This window comes from Triticum dicoccoides, chromosome 3B (genome assembly GCF_002162155.2).
Source record: "Triticum dicoccoides isolate Atlit2015 ecotype Zavitan chromosome 3B, WEW_v2.0, whole genome shotgun sequence".
NCBI classification, from domain to species: domain Eukaryota; kingdom Viridiplantae; phylum Streptophyta; class Magnoliopsida; order Poales; family Poaceae; genus Triticum; species Triticum dicoccoides.
The window spans coordinates 48,831,652-48,851,189 of NC_041385.1; the positions used below are offsets into that span (position 1 = coordinate 48,831,652).

General features: G+C 52.1%; 1 pseudogene; it reads right to left on the reverse strand.

Annotated features, from left to right (window-relative positions):
• LOC119279230 overlaps window positions 1–13,266 on the reverse strand; it is a 36,645-nt pseudogene extending 23,379 nt beyond the window's left edge.
• Between the last annotated feature and the right edge of the window lie 6,272 nt (window positions 13,267–19,538).

Consider the following 19,538-nt stretch of genomic DNA (forward strand, 5'->3'; position numbering starts at 1 on the left):
GTGAAGGACCACGTAGTATAGCTAGGCTTTCCAAGCCTCTTTTATTTTACTAGTTGTCTGTACTCAGACAAGTTACTTCCGCTGCTGGTTTGTATGACTGTATGACTTGTATGTTGGGTCGTGAGACCCGTACCTTTGTTTATGTTATGTATGGCTCCCTGAGCCTTAAATAAAGTACTTGTGTCGTAGAGTCATGTTGTGATGCTTCGTTGTATTTGCACATATCGAGCATATTGTGTGTATGATTGAAATGCTTGGTATGTGTGGGATCTGACTATCTAGTTGTTTATCTTTAGTAGCCTCTCTTACCGGGAAATGTCTCCTAGTGTTACCGCTGAGCCATGGTAGCTTGCTACTGCTCTGGAACACTTAGACTGGCCGGCATGTGTCCTTCCTCGTTCCTGTGTCTGTCCCTTCGGGGAAATGTCACGCATTGAGTACCGGAGTCCTGTTAGCCCGCTACAGCCCGGTTTACCGGAGTCCTGCTAGCCCAGTGCTACAGCCCGGACCCACTTGCTGATGACCGACACGTTCGAAGCTGGGTCATGGATGCCTGTCCCTGTAAGTCTGTGCCACTTTGGGTTTACAACTAGTCATGTCAGCCCGGGCTCTTTATCATATGGATGCTAGCGACACTATCATATACGTGAGCCAAAAGGCGCAAACGGTCCCGGGCAAAGGTAAGGCGACACCCGTGGGGATACCGTGCGTGAGGCCGCAAAGTGATATGAGGTGTTACCGGCTAGATCGATGTGACATCGAGTCGGGGTCCTGACAAACTGGATGAGCTCTTCTTCCTATTTAGAGTCGAGTGTTGTGGAAATATGGGTCGGAGCTGCATTGGGGCAGTCGGGTGGATATGAACTGGCTTCGTCTCACCGGACGACTGAAATGCTGACTCTGTGGCGGGTTTCTTGGCCCGCAGTAAATCACTCGGATCTGCATTCTTCTTGTATTCCTCCAGCTCTACCACTGTTATCTGGTCATCCGCAATCTTTGAGCCTTTCTGGAAACACTCTTCTGCTTTCTTCCGGCTGCCAGTGATGGTGATCACACCATTGGGGCCAGGCATCTTTAACTTGAGGTACACATAATGTGGTCGAGCCATGAAGCGGGCGCAGGCTGGTCTTCCCAAAATAGCGTGGTAGGCGCTTCGGAAATCCACGACTTCAAATGTCAGCTTCTCTTTGCGGAAATGCTTCGAGTCGCAGAACACTACATCCAGAGCTATTTAGCCGAGTGACTCAGCCTTCTTTCCTGGGATGACTCCGTGAAAACTCATGTTGCTGGAACTGAGCCTGGACATCGGAATGCCCATTCCCTTTAGCGTCTCTGCATACAGTATATTCAACCCACTGCCGCCATCCATCAATACCTTCGTCAGTCGAGTGCCTTCGACGACGGGGTCGACCACCAGCGCTTGCCTCCCAGGGGTGGCAATGTGAGTAGGATGGTCAGACTGGTCGAAAGTAATGGGAGTTTGCGACCATCTCAGATAGTTTGGTGTCGCCGGGGCGACCATATTGACCTCATGGTTGATCACTTTCGGTCGACTTTTGCTCTCTACATCAGCAAAAATCATCAGAGTGGAGTTGACATGAGGGTACTCTCCATCACTGTCCTCCTTGTCCTCATCCTTGTCCGACTCCTTCTCTTTGTCTTTCGGCTGTTTCCCTTGAAACTGCTGGATTAAGAGCCGGCACTGGCGAGTGGTATGCTTTGGGTAGATGAAGTTACCCTCTTCGTCTTTCTTTGTGTGGATATGACATGGTAGATCCATCACGTCATTACCTTCCTTATCTTTTACCTTCTTGGGGTTCCAAGATCCTTTGGGCTTCCCTTTGAATTTGCCCTGAGTCACAGCCAGAGCCTCTCCAGAAGCAGCTGGCTCGGCCTTCCGCTTTTGCTTCCGACTGGAGTTTCCTTTATCCGACTGACTCAGCTTGTACTTGCCACTCCGGAGTCGGTCCTCTTCTTCGCCATTGGCGTACTTGGTGGCTATTTCCATCATCCGACTCAGGGTCATATCTCCAGTTCGACCAAACTTCAGGCTCAACTCTCTGTTCTTGACACCATCCTTGAAGGCGCAGACCGCTTGATGGTCTGACACATTCTCTACAGTATGATGCAAAGTGATCCATCTCTGGATGTAATCTCTCAGTGTTTCACTTGACTTTTGTACACAAACTTGCAGCTCAGTCAATCCGGCAGGTCGCTTGCAAGTTCCCTCGAACATCCTGACGAACACTCGAGAAAGATCTTCCCAGGTGTAAATGCTTCTAGGAGCTAACTGATTCAACCACGCCCTGGCCGAACCCTCTAGCATAAGTGGCAAATGTTTCATGGCCACCTCATCATTACCGCCACCAATCTGAAAAGCCACTCGGTAGTCTTCGAGCCAAGTTTCAGGCTTAGACTCTCCGGTGAACTTACTCACCCCAGTCGCCAACCTGAAGTTGGGGGGTATCACTACGGCTCTGATTGCTCTGCTAAAACATTCTGGACCTGAAACATGGACTCGGCTGCTTGTTGGCACATCTCTGTCATGGCCACCTCTATGAGCTCTGTTCCGGTCGACCAAACCTTGCACGATGATGGATCTCGCGTCAAAGCCTGGCTCTCTGGGGTCGACCGGAGCTCTCCGCCCAACACTGAGCTGGCGTCTGTCATCTTGCTGCCGATGGGCGTTAGACCCACTTCTCGGGGGAGGAGTGGGCACTCGACGCCTGTCATCACGATCAAATCGATCATCATAGTGGTCCCGCCGGCCTTCACGTCCCACGCGCCTCGGAGGCGACCTTGGACTGTGAGCCGACTGAACAGTATTCGCAGCGACGGATTGACTGTGAATCCTGTTGCGCGACTGTGACACAGCTGAATTCTGATCTCCTGCCGCCCGGAGCAAATCTCTGATCTGCATCAAGCCTCTTCCAGCCTCTGACTGAGAGGGCTGAATTGACTCCGCTATACGGGTTGCAGCTGCCAAATTCTGAATTGGGGTTCGATATACCTGAGTCGGTTGCGGAAAGAGCTGACGTCGGTTGGAGTTGGTCACTCGTTGACGCGCACGCTCGTCGAGTGCTCGCTGGAGGTTCTCCAGTCGAGTGCGTTCAGCCAGGTTGGCTAAACGCGCCTCTTCCAGGGCACGAGCCTCAGGAGTTTCTCCTGCAATGGGAGTATGCAGGGCATCCATGTTCCGGCGGCGAAGTTCTTCCCTCTGCTGAGAAGTGAGTGGCTCGGGCTGATACTCTTCGTGGGCTTGAGCGGGGTCGCCCCCGTCGTCCATCCCGTCGTCGCGGGGGAAACCGGGAGGACTACGAGGCCCGTTGACCATCAAGACCTCCGCTGCTGGATCACTGCTATCGCACTTGGATGCAGTCTCTACGGAGCCAGTCGAGAGGTCGAACAGGCCGTAGAGAGATTCATCGGGCTCAATTGTCGCGACTTGGATGGTGGCCAATTGGCAAGCCACTGCGTGTCTCACCCATCGCTGGAGCCTCGACCGACCGGAGCGCTTGCACTGGCGGGAGATAGGGAGGGAGGACGGTGCAGGAGTCGACCGGTATGGGGTCGACAGCTGCCGCAACAAGACGCCGCGGACACACGCCCGAAAGTGCGTCGCCCCGCGGACGGGGAGCGCGTCGATGTCGAGTGGTGCCTCCTGGAGCCAAGCGGAGTCGTCGGCGATGAAAGCGAGCGCACCGAGACGGATCTCGCGGTCCTCGACCAGAGCTCCGCCGAAAACCATGATGAAGGCGATCGGACAAATTGCAACTTCTCCAAAAAATTCGCTAAGACACCTGCCCCAAGGTGGGCGCCAACTGTCGTGGTTCTAAGTCTGACAGTAGAATGGGGGTAGGTATGGAGAGGCAAGATCCTAGCTATGGAGTAGTTGTACACACGAGTGTTTAACGAGTTTAGGCCCTTCTCTAAGGAAGTAAAAGCCCTACGTCTCGGAGCCCGGAGGCGGTCGACTGGTTTATGTGTATATGAGTTACAGGGGTGCGAACCCTTCTACCAGTGGAGGGGGTGGCTTATATAGAGGACGCCAGGACCCTAGCCTACCCACGTAGCAGAGGGTTAAAGTACATTAAGGCCGGGCATTACTGGTAACGCCCTACATAAAGTGTCATCATGACCATTAAGACTACTTAATTACAGACCGTTTGGATACAGAGTAGATCTTGAACTTCTGATGGTCGAGTGAGTCTTCATGGTCGAGTGTCTTCTAGCCGGTAGAGTGGAGTCTCTCTTGGTCGAGTGGAGCCTCTCTTGGTCGACTGGAAGGTAGCTTCGTCTAAGGATGTCCTTGGGTATGGTATCCTAGATAGGTCCATGACCCTACCCTAGGTACATAACATCATCAAGCGGCGCACGCAACAGGTCGGTGTGCGCAGCCCAGTCCAGGTCACCGGAGGACGCGTCGGTAGGCAGCATGGAGCTGAGTTGAGGAAGGCCTCCCAGGTTGGTTCAGTGTCGTAGAGCGCCTTGAACGGAGAGCACTTCAGAGACGAGTGATGCAAGGAGTTGTACCAGAACTCTGCCGCCGGCAGCCACTTGCGCCATCGATGCGGGGTGTCGTGGACGGCGCACCGGAGATACATCTCCAGACACTGGTTGACGCGCTCCGTCTGCTCGTCTGTCTGCGGGTGATAGGCGGTGGAGTACATCAGCTTGGTGCCTGCCGCGGCGAGCAGTTCGCGCCACATGTCTCTAGTGAAGATCTTGTCCCGATTAGAGACGATGGAGAGGGGTACGCCGTGCAGCTTGACGACGTTGTCCCAGAACGCGCGGGAGACGTGGACCACGGTGAAGGGGTGCCGGAGCGGCACAAAGTGCGCTAACTTGGTCAGGCGATCGACAATGACCATGATGGAATCATACCCTTCAGATTTGGGTAATCCCTCGACGAAGTCCATGGTGAGATCTTGCCATGGCGTTGTAGGTATTGGTAGGGGTTGGAGCTTGCCCGCCTGGTGCGTGTTCTCATGCTTGGCATGCTGGCAGACAGTGCACTCGTGAACAAAATCCTCAACGGCACGCTTCAAACCCGGCCAGGCAAAGAGTTTGCGCACCCAGTGATATGTTGTTGTGGCGCCCGAGTGACCTCCCACGGCACTATGGTGGACAGCAGCGACAAGTTTGGTCTGAAGTGCTGAGTTAGCGCCGATCCAGAGTCGACCGTGTTGCCGGATTACGCCTTGTTGTAGAGTGCGCCCTTGATCGTCAGTGTTGATGGCATCCAGTTTGGTGAGTAGTTCTTGAGAGTTTGGGTAGGTCTCATAGGAATTGGCGACTTCTTGAAGCCATTGTGGTTGGCAAATGGACAGTGTGTCGAGCTCCAGGAGGTGACCGACGCGGGACAACGCATCAGCAGCACTATTGTCGACGCACTTCTTGTAGCGGAAGGAGAACTGCAGCCCCACCATCTTGGACATGGCCTTGCGTTGGAGATCGGTTACCAGTTGTTGATCATCAAGTGCACAGAGACTCTTGTGGTCAGTGACGATCTCAAATGGATCACGCTGCAGGTACGGCCACCACTAGTCGATGGCCATCATGACGGCGAGAAATTCCTTCTCATATGTGGAGAGCTTTTGATTGCGTACTCCAAGAGCCTTGCTGAGGTAGGCCACTGGATGTCCATCTTGCATAAGCACCGCGCCAACGCCGATGTCGCACGCATCAGTTTCGATGGCGAACGGGCGCGTGAAGTTGGGCAACGCCAACACGGGCGTGCTCACCATGGCGCTCTTGAGCATGTCAAAAGCTTGTTGCGCCTTGTCGTCTTAGAGAAACCCTTTCTTCGTCAATAGTTGCGTCAGGGGCTTGGCGATGATGCCGCAATGGGGGACGAATTTGTGGTAGTAGCCCGTCAGCCCCAAGAAGCCGCGCGGCTCGGTGGGCGTAGTGGACACGGGCCAGGACTGCATGGCGCTAGTCTTGCTGTTGTCCGTAGCAACTCCCTCTTGTGAGATCACATGCTCGAGGTATTCGATGCTTGTTTGTGCGAACGAACACTTGCTGGCCTTGGCGAATAGTTGATGCTCACGGAGAAGTTGCAGCGTGAGGCGAAGGTGTTCCTCGTGTTCCTGCAGGTCAGTGCTGAATACCAAGATGTCGTCCAAAAATATGATGATGAACTTACGCACATAGCGGCTGAACATCGTGTTCAGCAAGCACGAAAGTCGTCGGCGCATTGCATAGGCCGAATGGCATCACCCGGAAGTGGTAGTGGCCATGGTGTGTCTTGGAGGAAGTCTTTTCCTCGTCCTCCTCCCGCATGCGAATCTGATGGTACCCAGCACGTAAATCAATCTTGGAGAAATACTTGGCCCCTGCCAATTCGTCCAGGAGCTCGTCAACCACAGGGAGGGGAAACTTGTTTTTCACCGTTGCAGAGTTGAGTCATCAAAAACCGCAAAGAAACGCCAACTGCCATACTTCTTCTTGACCAGCAGGACCGGGGCAGCGTAAGGGCTCATGTTGTGCGCGATGACACCAGAGTTGAGCATGTCATGTACTTGCCGCTCGGTTTCATATTTTTGTGCCGGTGAGTAACGGTATGGCTTGGTGTTGATAGGTGAGGTGCCAGGCTCCAAATGAATTCCATGGTCATACTGACGACGGGGTGGCAAAGTAATGGGTTCAGCAAACACGTCTTCAAATTCAGATAACACCTTCTGAATATTTGGGGGAACAAGTTCAGGTTGGGTTTTGTCAGTCCGCTCAACGGTAACCAAGGCTGCTATCAAAATGTCATTCGCCACTTCCATGCAATGCAACTCATAGGCATCCAATTCTGATATGCGAGGCAGGTCTGAAGATTTTACTCCTTGTAGGTGGACAGTTTTGCCATTGACGTCGAATTGGATCATCTTCAGTTGCCAGTGATCGTCTCCATCGTACGGGCTCAGCGGAAGAACCCGAAGATCAGTATGGAAAGTGTGCCCTGGGACCTGGCATGCCAACTGGTTAACAATTTTGTTACAGTGCAATGTCTCACCATTGGCCACTCGAACTATAACCGCGGGTAACTCCTCTGTTCGAGCACAGATCCGGCCAGGAGGTGAAGGTTTCACTGATGAAGCTGTGTGAGCTCCCCAAATCCACCACCAGCAGCATAACCTGATCACCCACTTGTGCACACAAAAGGATTGTAGCAGGGCCTTCCTCGCCTGATACATCATGTTGAGACAGAGAGCAACATTCAGGCTCTTGTGCCACTGGCGTGTCCAGCAGCTACAACGCATGCACCGTGTCATCAGACAGAATCTCGCCGAAATCGCCCACTTCAATCATCAAAATCTATCATGTGCGTTTGCACTGATGCTCGCGGTAGTATTTGTCACCACAGCGGAAACAAAGGCCATTGGCATGCCTGAATTCGCGCAGTTGACGTTCCCGGGCGTACTCGTCCCCACCCTGACGCGGAGGCGCTGCTGCTCGTGCTTGTGCGGGAACTGGAGCTGCCGGTGGAGGAGGAGGACGGCCCACTGGAACAATGCGATGGTGCGGCAGACGCTGTTTCTCCAATTCCTCTTCCTGGATGCGCGCAAACACGGCGGCTCGTGTGATGCTGGAGGGACTCTGCAAGCGCACCCCACGCCGTAGCTCATCTTTAAGTCCAAGCAGAAACTGTGATATGAAGAATTGTGTGCTTAGGGTTGGGTCCAGGGACAAGAGATGATACATGCGGGTCTCGAATTGTTGCCGATAATCCTGCACACTCCCTGTCTGTCGTAACTGAACCAATTCATGCATTTGTGTTTCAAATTCTTCTGGCCCAAATTCCTCCTCTATTGCTGCTCTGAAAGTCGCCCAACTGACCCCGGGATGCTTCTGTCGGTATGCTTGCAGCCACATCGCCGCTGGGCTTTCCATGTACAGCACGGCGGTGGTCACCCAATTGTGCGGCGGCACGCGGTATAGCTCGAAGTAGGACACGCACCGCTCCAGCCAGATGCGCGTGTGGTGCCGTCGAACCGAGGGAAACCATGCTTGGGTGGTTTCATGTAGTAGTCACCTTGGCGCTCGCGCTCGGTGGGCGACGGGGCCCCGGTGATCAGCAGCGGGGGGCCGTGGTTGACGAGCCGCGTGAACGGAAGCTGCGCCGCGCCGTCCATGTAGAGAGGAGTTGGTGTGGGGGCGGATCGGTGGTGATGGTGGTGGTGGTGCACACGAGTAGGAGTCAACGGTCGCTGAAGGAGACGAGGTACCCGCGCCGGTCATGGCGGCTGAATCGGGCGCTGGCGGGGTCTTACGGGCCTCATCCACGTCGGCCTGGGTGAGGTCGATCTGCTTGGCTAGGGGCTTTAGTTTGTCGGAGACTTGGTTGTTGTAGGAGAGATGTGCTTGGTGGCGCTCGTCGGAAGTTTTCTGGTTCGCGTTGAGACGGCGGATGACCGACTCGAGCAGACTCTGTAGCTTGTCGGTCGTCTCCAACATGGCGTCGAGCACCCGACGAGTCTGGGCCGAGGGTTTGGAGGGCTGCGCCGTGGTCTCGCTCCAAATCAACCGAACCCCGAGTAGGATTTTGTGCAAACTCGTCGGAGCGGCTCGCACCTAACCCGGTGGATGTTTCTGGCGATCGAGAGGGTGTGAGATCAGCGGCAGCGGCAAGCTAGTGGGAATTTTTTTGGCTCTGAATAGCATATTGTCATAACCCAGAGAAAAAGGGAGATCGAGATGAGAAAAGGGGATCGAGATGCAGAGTAGGTGAGAGGAGAGCTTGGAGAATGGGAAAGGAGAATCGAGATCTTTCCATTCATGCTCAGCGTCTCGTCCATGGTACACTATGTAGCCGCCCACTTGGGCCCTCTCACACCCACACACGGCCTCAGGCCCAACACACACTTGCTTACATGGCCTCTAGCCCAACTCGTCTAGCTTTGCTGATTGTCTCAAAAAAAAAAAGTTAACTGAACTGCACTTTCAGTCTGCTGCGAAGGTATCATCTGCAGGTGTGACATGTTTATGAAGATTCGTAAGATGCAGCCTTTGCAGTATGAGGAGCGTAATAAGGCTCTAACCCTAAGTCACTTGATAATTCAAATGGTGAAGAAGTATCTGTTTATCATTTATTGCCGATTCTAATATTTCATCTTACCCTGGTGGGCGTATGCCTACATTGAAATCTAGCGATGCCAGGAGCACGACGAAGTCGTTGGAGATAGCTGTGCAGGAGTTGGCGGACGCCGCAACAACTTACGATTTTTTTTCTTTTTGAAATGGAGGTGAAACCCCACCACTGCATCAAACGATGCATACGGTTATCTTTATTTATTATTCAATAAAGGTCTAAAAAAACATACATTAAGCCACCCGAAGCCATCACGCACACCTACAAAACTCGATAATGTGAAGTGCTCTCACTCCCCATATCTAAAATCGGTGTCATTGCTAATCCATCCACATAACGTATCGGAACCAACAACCCGTGCAGCAGACCTAACGCGCACACCACATGCACATGTTTTAGATGCCGCCATCATCATCGGACCGCTGACCCATCTTCAAGAGAGAGGTCCGCATCATCCTTGCCAGTCCGTTCATCCGTCCACGCCATTGCCACGCGCTCGTCTATCTAGACGCGAAAATTCTGGAAGATCTGTCATGCGTAGCACCTGCCGACCAGGCATGACACAGCGTAGCATCTGTCGGCTAGGCATGAGTTGACATCTCCACTGAATCTCCGTGAAATATGAAGTCGCTCCACCTCCTGCCTCTGTCTTCCAGCGTTGCTTCATAAACGATGCTCCCAAGAGAGAAACAACAGCACAATATCGTCATCGTCTGATCTGGAAGACGAGATCCTAGAGTTTTCTCCGGAGCAGTACGAGTGGGTCGACAGTAGTTACACGACGATGTCTATATCAAGGTAACGACGCAGAACACCGCCATCGCCTGCCATCGGCTCATTTTCACCGACAACTATGTTTTCCCGACTCGCTGCCCGTACTAGATGACAGATCTCAAGATCTGACCATCCAGCCTCAGCCCGACCACCTCAGACGGAGGAGATGGGCACCACTGCCGGCAACACTGGCCAGATTAGATCTGACCGAATGCGCCGCCAACCAGTCCATCAGGCCCTCCACGCCTGCGCCGCCGCCGACCGCCACCACGGCCCTTCCAGGTACAGGGTTGTGCCGCGCCTGCAGCTGCCGCCGTCCGAGGCAGGGCCGACCACCACGCCGCCGCCTGTCACAGGCATCGCCGCATAGATTGGATTGGCCGCGCCACCACACGTTTAGGGGCCCCGCACAACCCCTAAGACGCACGCGCGAGAGAGAGGGAGTCCCCCGCCACCGCCGTCGGCTTTCGGGCTTAGACCAGCGGTGGCGGAGGGAATAGAAGAGGGAGATCGGGGCCCCGACGGCTAGGGTTTGGGCGCCGCCCGAGTCACCCTAGCGGGGACGACACAGGGGCGTGGGGACTACCGCGCCTGCCTACGAGGGGTAACGCGACGGCGACCAAGGTTACTTGACAAGACGCGTCATTTCCCCTGACAACAACTTAGGATGGTTGAGGAGCACCTGTCAGGTGTGTGTGACGTTATGCGCCGTTTCTTTTTCTTGCCTTTTCCCTTCTGTGAACCGGCTTAACTCGGTTACTTGATTTCAGTTTACTTCCCAGACTTAGATCAGGTGGTAGAACGGGCGGCCAAATACTTTGAGGAGCTCAACAACGCAACGTGCCATGAATTCGAATCCTACTTTGAAGAATGATGTGTGGACGGTCCGCTATCGAGGCAGACGATCGTGCCCGCGCGTTGATAGGCTTGGCAATGTTGGCACAGGTTCAGATGGGAAGGCTAATTAAGATGATATATGACACAGATTCAGAGAAGAATGTATCATGTATGCAAAGCCAAGAGAAGAATATGAAGATTTTACTTGCATCCTCACAGTAACTATTGCATTTTCAGATCTTTCGTCCCTATAGCTGGTGCAGGACTGCAAGTACTACTAGATGCCCATCAATGATATCTCCTATGCATTCTTGCAGTTTCTTTCAAATTCTTATTTAAGGTTACTTTCATTCGTTCACTGAGTGAAAGTTAGTTGTTCATCTGACCCAACTTGGTAAATAAAATATTAGAATGTCTCTCATTTCAACGGGAAGAGAAAATTGTGAAACAACTTATTTTAGTCTATTTTGTAATTTTCCTTAGTTTATATTATATTCATTTATATCTAAAAAAATCATATCTCTATCATAAAACTACAAAATAAACGCGCTCTCATTCAATGATCTAGTTCTTGCCAATGGCCTTGCCTATGTGTTTTTGCGTTTTTTAAATAATTGCTTCCTCCCGGTTATTACTTTTGAGGTGGCTACCAAAAGTACAAAGTGTAAGATTACTAATTCATGCCAATACTGATGAGGTTTTCAGTTTTGCTTTTTAGGATAATCTTCGGAAAGATGGTGAAAAGTTAGTATAACAGTGGAAATGCCACTTTCATCGGACAACGACATGCCAAACATGCGAGAGGTAGTCTTTGCATAATTTGCCTTCAGTTATCTCACATGTCCAACAATAAAGTTGGCTTGTTTTGGTTTTTAGAATAATCTTTTACTCCCTCCGGTCTTTTTTCTCTGCATACAAGAATTGTCTGAAGTCAAACTTCATAAATTTTTGACCATATTTACATGAAAAAATATTAACATCTATAACGCTAATTTTATATAAACTAAATTCATGACGCATCTAATGCTATTGATTTCACATTCTAGATATTGGTATTTTTTCTATAAACTTGGTCGAAGTTTACAAGGTTTGACTTCAGACAATTCTTATATGCGAACTAAAATGGACCGGAGGGAGTAGAAGCTAGTGGAGATTTAGTGCCAGAGACTCCCAGCAAAACACTGCTAGGTACACATCATCTCTACTACTCTTTTTTTTTGCGGGGGTAAAGGAGATTTTCATTACTCACGGGGGCCTCTCAGCCACAACCAAGTTTACAATGAAGTCTAACCTCGAGTACAACCACACTGCGGTTCGGGGGGTACTACGGCCATAGGCAGCAAGTTCATGGCTAACCTTATTCTGCGAACGACGACAAAGAGTAAAAGAAATCTCCCTATCCTTAGTTGAGGCCAAGCTTTTAATCTCGTGGATCACGAAGCGATGTACTGATCTATCATCGGAATTTGCTATGATCAACGACACCGCCTCAGAACTATCAAGTTCTACCGAAATTGGCAGCGTCGTCCGGTGGAGGGCTAGCTCAAGCCCCTCCCTACACGCCGCGAGCTCGGCGCCCAGCGCGTTACCACAAGTACGGAGTTCACGGCAAGCGCTAAATATGATGTTTCCCTGAGTGTTCCGGAGGATCATCCCACCTCCTGCCATACCTGTAGCCGGTGTGAAGCTTCCGTCGGTGTTCAACTTGGTCCATCCTGTAGCAGGAGCGACCCAACTCAGCTCCTCTTTAGCTAGGGCGTTGGATGTATGTGCTGGTGGCGTGGCATTGACCACCATTTCCCCCTTCACAACATCACCATTGGGGTACTGCTTGAGGCACAATAAAGAGCTGATATATCCATGTAGAAACCGCCGAGAGGACTCAGTTGGAGGTGGCCGTTTCTCATGCGTGATCTCATTCCGCACGTGCCAAGTCCTTCACATGATCATCAGTACGATCATACACGTCGTCTCGTCCAAAGGCTCAAGGAGCGTGAACAGCCATTCTGGCCCCGTGTTGCCAATGGATTCAACCCTCGTATGACCCAATCTAGCGCCATGGCATGCCAAAGTTCCTTCGCAAGGGGGCACCTGCACATCGCATGGAACCCATCCTCTCGTTCCACACCATAAATGGGGCATATGTCAGAAAGCTCAAGATGACGTGAGAATTTATTTGCCCAAGTAGCTAGAGAGTTGGTCACAATCCGCCAAGCAAACACGCGTACCTTCGGGGGAGCAGGGCACCCCCATATGGTCCTCCAGATGGCGCGACGACCACCCGGTGCCCTGCTCATGGCGATGGCCAATGGACGCTCGCGCTCGTCCATGGAAAACCGGTAGGCGGAACGGACGGTGAAGATACCGTTCTTCTCCGGCGCCCAGGCGATGATGTCATTGGTGCAGCGCGGCGAGGTGCGAATGCTGGATATCGCATCGACGTCCGCCGGGAGGAAGTGTCGACGGAGAAGATCCATATGCCAGGACCCATCCGCCGCGAGAAGCTCCACCACTCTCCTCAGCACGTGCCTTGCTGCGTAATAGGTTGGCGCGAGGGTTCCCTCGGCACCCATCAGTCGCGCCATATCCGGATATTTTGGCCGTCTCCAACACGCCATATGATGCCCTTTTTCAAGAGCTCGAGGCCATACTGTATGGCCTGCCAGGTCGAGGATGCGTTCCCGGAGAATACTGTATCCTCAAGGCGACCATTTGGATAGTACCGAGCTTTTAGTACCTGCGCACATATACTGTTAGGCTTAATTAACAGGCGCCACGCCTGTCGAGCAAGGAGAGCTTGGTTGAAGAGACGGAAATCTTTGAAGCCCAAGCCTCCCTTGGTCTTATGCGCTAAATTTTTTGGCCATGCCAACCAATGCGTTTTCCTCTTGCCCTCCATTGATCCCCACCAGAAATTCTGTACCATTCTGTTCATGTCGTCGCAGACTGACATGGGTAGTTTGAAAACCCTCATTATATAAGTTGGAATGGCTTGGGCAATAGATTTAATCATGGCTTCCTTTCCTGCAAGTGAGAGAGTGTCCCCCCATGCAATGATCCGCTTCAATAGACGAGACTGCAAATTCTGAAATTTCCCTCTTGACATACGGCCTTCGGGCGTTGGTAGACCCAGGTATTTTTCCTCAAACGATGTTGTATCAATATTCAATACAGCCCGTACCTTTTCCTGCTCATCCAGCGCACAAGCTGGGCCAAAGAGCGCACTACACTTTTCTGGGTTGATGCTCTGTCCTGTAGCTCGCTCATATGTGTTTAACACATTATGTACTTTTGTAGCTTGCTCCTCATTTGCCTTAAAAAAATAGTAAAGTGTCGTCTGCAAAGAGCAAGTGAGACACTCCAGGGGCTCTGCGACATATTTTCAATGGGGAGTAATCACCTTTTTCCTCTCCATCTTTCAACAGAGCAGACAATCCATCAGCCACAAAAAGGAATAGGAACGGGGATAGCGGATCACCTTGCCGTAGTCCACATGACGGTGCGAACGAATCCAAGAGGGTTCCATTGAATTTCATAATATATCTAACCGAGGTGACGCAAGCCATAATCCAGTTCACCCACCGGCGAGCGAAGCCCATATTTTGCATCATTCGCTCCAAGAAGATCCAATCCACCCTGTCGTAAGCCTTAGACAAATCCAGCTTATAAGCACAAAAGCTCTTGTTGGGGTCTTTTTCATGCTGTATATAATGAATGCACTCAAACGCAATCAAGGCATTGTCAGTGATCATCCGTCCAGGAACAAAGGCACTCTGCTCGGGAGAAATAATATCATCTAACAGAGGTCTCAAACGGTTTACCAGACACTTCGCCACCACCTTGTAGATGACGTTACATAAACTGATGGGCCTGAATTCCGTGAGCTTCGACGGGTTATCTACCTTTGGAATGAGAACAATGGCAGTGTTGTTCACCCCCTCCGGCATTATTCTCGTCTGAAAAAAATCCTTCACCCCAGCAATAACTTGCTCCCTCATAACCGCCTAGTTCCTCTGAAAGAACCGAGCGAGGAAGCCGTCCGGTCCCGGCGCCTTCAGTGGCCCAATCTGAAATAGGGCGTCAGCGATCTCCTTGTCCGTAAAATCTGCGCAGAGTCCATCATTCATATGATCAGTAACACGGGTATTAATCAAGTCAATTACTGGATCCGCACACAAGGAAGCATCAGCTGAAAATAAATTTGAGAAATAAGACGTCGCCATGGCCGCCATAGATGCATGATCCGTGTGAGCATTCCCTGTGTCATCCACGAGCAACTTTATACGGTTTTTCCGGGCGCGCCAGACCGCTTTCCTATGAAAGAACTGGGTATTCCGGTCTCCCTCCTGCAGCCATGCAATCCTAGACCTCTGCATCCAAAGCATTTCCTCGCGGTACAAGAGCTCATTCATCCGGTCTGTCACCTCTCTAATCTCCTTCCGATCTACATTCATAGACATGAGCTCCTCTAGCCGAGAGCATGACTTATTAATCTCTTTGATGACATTACCAAACTTTCACGGCTCCAATCCTGTAGCTGTTTCAGCATGTTACCTAGACCGGAAGCAATATCACCAAGGTTAAGCATAGAGTCTAATTCAGTCCATGTGTTCAAGATTACCTCCCGGAGTGAGGGGTCCCTCTCCCACATTAACTCATACTAGCGACACTTCCTGACAGTCACCTGCGCCGGCTCCTCCCACGTACAGCGAAGCAAAATGGGGAGGTAATCCGAACTGGGAGCCACGAGGTGTTCAACCTTTGCATGGCCAAAAATATCTCTCCAGGAGTTGTTGGCGACGGCTCGGTCAAGTCGAACCTTGACGTTGGCCCGGCCGCCACGGCGATTATCATATGTGTACGGTAGCCCTGCAAAACCAAGGTCGCCCAAACCACAGATTTCAAGGGCATCACGAAAATCAATCATCTGACCTGCTGACCGTGGCGTTGCAGAAAAGTGCTCGAAGCTTCACATAGCTTCATTGAAGTCACCAATCACGGACCATGGCATGTCGGCTTATTGGTGGAGACCACGGAGGGCGGACCACATGCGGTGTCGGTCCTCCTTCCGCGGTTCGCCATATACGCAAGTGAGCCTCCAGGGCGGCTCACCCGCCACACCCGTAACATACACATCAATATATCCCTTGTTTATTTTTTTTACATCCAGACTCAATGACTCATGCCAGTACAACGCAAGACCACCACTAAGACCAAAGCTATCAGAAGCATCAAAACCTCGTAACCCTAACCGAGCACGGTACCTACTCATTTTATTCTTAGACTGCCTAGTTTCACAAAGAAAGACGATACTAGGGGAGTGAGCTTGCACAAGGCTCACAAGATCACGAACTGTCCGGGGGTTCCCTCCCCCCCGGCAGTTCCAACTTAAGATATTCATTGCTCCTGACGGGGCTCCGCCGGCCACGTCGGTTGGTCGGCGGCCCCTGGGCCGACTAACGAGGATACAGACCAGGGGTAGGGTCATAGGCTCGACCCATACACCCTACCCAAGGTCGCTATCCTGTAAGATGAAAAGACTAAGAGTCAACAGAAGATCTCTAGCTTCATACGTCGAGTGAAATCCACTCGACGGTAACATCACTCGATGGTCGTCACCTACCGTCACTCGACCACAAGGAAGATCACTCGACCATATTGAAGACCAGTAGTCAGGAGAACATGCAACGGCCAGATATTTACTCCCTCGTCTTCAATAGCATCAAGACTACTTATTGCTGGCGTTACCAGTAACGCTCCTACTTATGTACATTAGTTCCCTTGTAATGGAGGTGGGCCGGGGTCCTGGCGCACTCTATATAAGCCACCCCTGCCCTCTGGCACAAGGGTTCGCACTCTTTTTAACACAACACACATAATCCAATCGTCCGCCTCCGGGCACAGAGATGTAGGGTTGTTACTTCCTCAGAGAAGGGCCTGAACTCGTAAATCTCGTGTGTACACCTTAACCATAGTTAAGATCTTGCTTCTCCATACCTACCCTCCTTTCTACTGTCAGGCTTAGAACCACGACAACTGGTGCCCACCGTGGGGCAGGTGTCTTAGCGACTTATTGGTGACGTTGCAAGTTTTTCTGATCACCATCATCATGGTTTCCGGCGGCAGATTGGGTGAGGGCCACGAGATCCGTCTCGGCGCACTCGTTTTCGTCGCTGATGACTCTGCGTGGCTCCAGGAAGCTCCCCTGGACACCGACGCGCTCCCCGTCTGAGGGGCGACACACTTCCGCGTGTGCGTTCATGGCGTTCTTCTTCGGCAGCCGTCGACTCAATATCAGTCGGCTCCAATGGCGTTTTCCTCCCCCGCTATACGCCACCGCAAGCGATTCGGTTGATCGCGGCTTCAGTGGTGGGTGAAACATGCGGTGGCTCGACAATCGACCACCCATCAAGTCACGACAATCGAGCCCGACAAAACTCTCCACGGCCTATTCGACATGTCGACTGGATCCGCGGAGACCGCATCCGAATGCGATAGCAGCGATCCTGCGGCTGAAGTCTTGATGGTCGACGGGCCTCGCAGCCCACCTGGTTTCCGCCGCGAGGACAACAGAGACGGAGGCGGCGATCCGTCGCACGCCCACGAGGAATACCGACCCGAACCCCTCTCCTCTCAGCAGAGGGAAGAACTTCATCGCTGCAATATGGATGCACTCCACACGCCCATCGTAGGGGAAACCCCCGATGCTCGGGCCTTGGAGGAGGTACGCTTAGCTAATCTGGCTGAGCGCACTCGACTGGATAACCTCCAGCGGGCTCTCGACGAGCGTGCTCAGGAGCGGATCCATGAATCCAGTCGACGGCAACTCTTCCCGCCTCCACCTAAGGTATACCGCACTCCGATTCAGAATCTCACAGCCGCAGCCTGCATAACAGAGTCGATCCAGCCCTCCCAGTCAGAGGCCGACAGAGGGTTGATGCAAATCCGGGCCCTACTCAGGGCAGCGGGAGAGCAGAATACAACAATATCTCAGTCGCGGAACAGGATTCACAGCAGATCCGTTGCAGCGGACACGGTTCAGTCGGCTCACAACCCCAGATCGCCTCCACGGTGTGAGGGGCGTGGGCAATATGATCATCCACTCGACCGTGACAATCGCCGTCGAGGGCCCATGCCTCCCCCGAGGAGTGCATCGTATGTGCCTCAGCGGAACGATGACATGCGCCGACATAGTGGTGAGCGTAGAGCATCAATCGACCCAAGGGAACCAGGCTTTGACGCGAGATCTATCCTCGTTCAACGCCTGGTCGACCGAAACAGGGCACACAGAGAAGACCCAGGCAGAGACCGTCCAAGTGGCAGTCGAGTGCATGTTTCTGGGCCCGAGTGTTTCAGCAGAGCCATCAGGGCGGCAGTGATACCTCCCAAGTTCAGGCTGGCTTCCGGAGTCAGTAAGTTCACTGGTGAATCCAAGCCTGAAACTTGGCTTGAAGATTATCGAGTGGCTGTGCAGATTGGAGGCGGTAACGACGAGATAGCGATGAAGCATCTTCCACTCATGTTGGAAGGATCGGCCCGAGCATGGCTGACTCAGTTGGCTCCGGGCAGTATTCATAGTTGGGAAGAGCTATCCCGTGTGTTCGTGAGGACTTTCGAGGGCACTTGCAAGCGACCCGGAGGATTGCCTGAGCTGCAGCACTACGTGCAGAAGCCGAATGAGACTTTAAGAGAGTTCATCCAGAGATGGTCCACTTTGCATCACACTGTCGAGAATGTTTTAGAGCATCAGGCTGTGTGCGCCTTCAAGGAAGGCGTCAAGTACAGAGAGTTGGTCTTGAAATTCGGTCAGACTGGTGATATGAATCTGGCTCGAATGATGGATATAGCCACCCGGTACGCTAACGGGGAAGAGGAGGATCGACTCCGTAGCGGGAAGAGCAAACCAGTCGGCCAAGAGGCCGGTGGAGGTAACTCCAGTCGGAAACAGAAGTGTAAGGCCGAGCCAGCGGCACCTGGAGAGATTGCGGCAGTAAACCAAGGAAAGTTTAAGGGAAAATCTAAGGGGCCCTGGCCCCCTAAGAAGGTGAAGGACAAGGAAGGAAATGACATGCTGGATTTGTCGTGCCACATCCACACGAAGAAAGATGAGGAAGGTAATCTGATTTATCCGAAACATACCACTCGGTAGTGTCGACTCCTGATCCAGCAGTTCCGATAGAAACCGCCCAATGAGAAAGAAAACGAGTCGGACAAAGAGGAAAATGAGGAGGAAGGCGATGGTTATCCCAAGGTCAATTCCACTCTGATGATTTTTGCTGATGTTGAAAGCAAGAGTCGATTGAAGGTCATCAATAGAGAAGTAAACATGGTTGCCCCTGCCGAGAAGACTGCCTATCTAAGGTGGTCTCAGACGGCCATCACATTCGACCAGTCGGACCATCCCGCTCATGTGGCCACCCCTGGGAGGCAAGCACTGGTGGACGACCCTGTGGTTGGGGGCACTCGAGTGACCAAAGTACTGATGGATGGTGGCAGTGGTCTGAACATCCTCTACGCTGAGAACTTGAAAGGGATGGGCATTCCAATGTCCAAGCTTAGCGAGAGCAATATGAGTTTCCATGGTGTTATTCCTGGAAAGAAAGCCGAGTCACTCGGCCAGATCACCCTCGATGTGGTTTTCGGTGATTCAAGACATTACCGAAAGAAGAAGTTGACATTTGAAGGCGTGGATTTCCAAAGTGCCTATCATGCCATTTTGGGCAGGCCAGCCTATGCACGCTTTGTGACTCGACCATGCTATGTGTATCTCAAATTGAAAATGCCCGGCCCCAAAGGTGTGATCACGATTACAGGCAATCGGCAGAAGGCTGAGGAATGTTTCTAG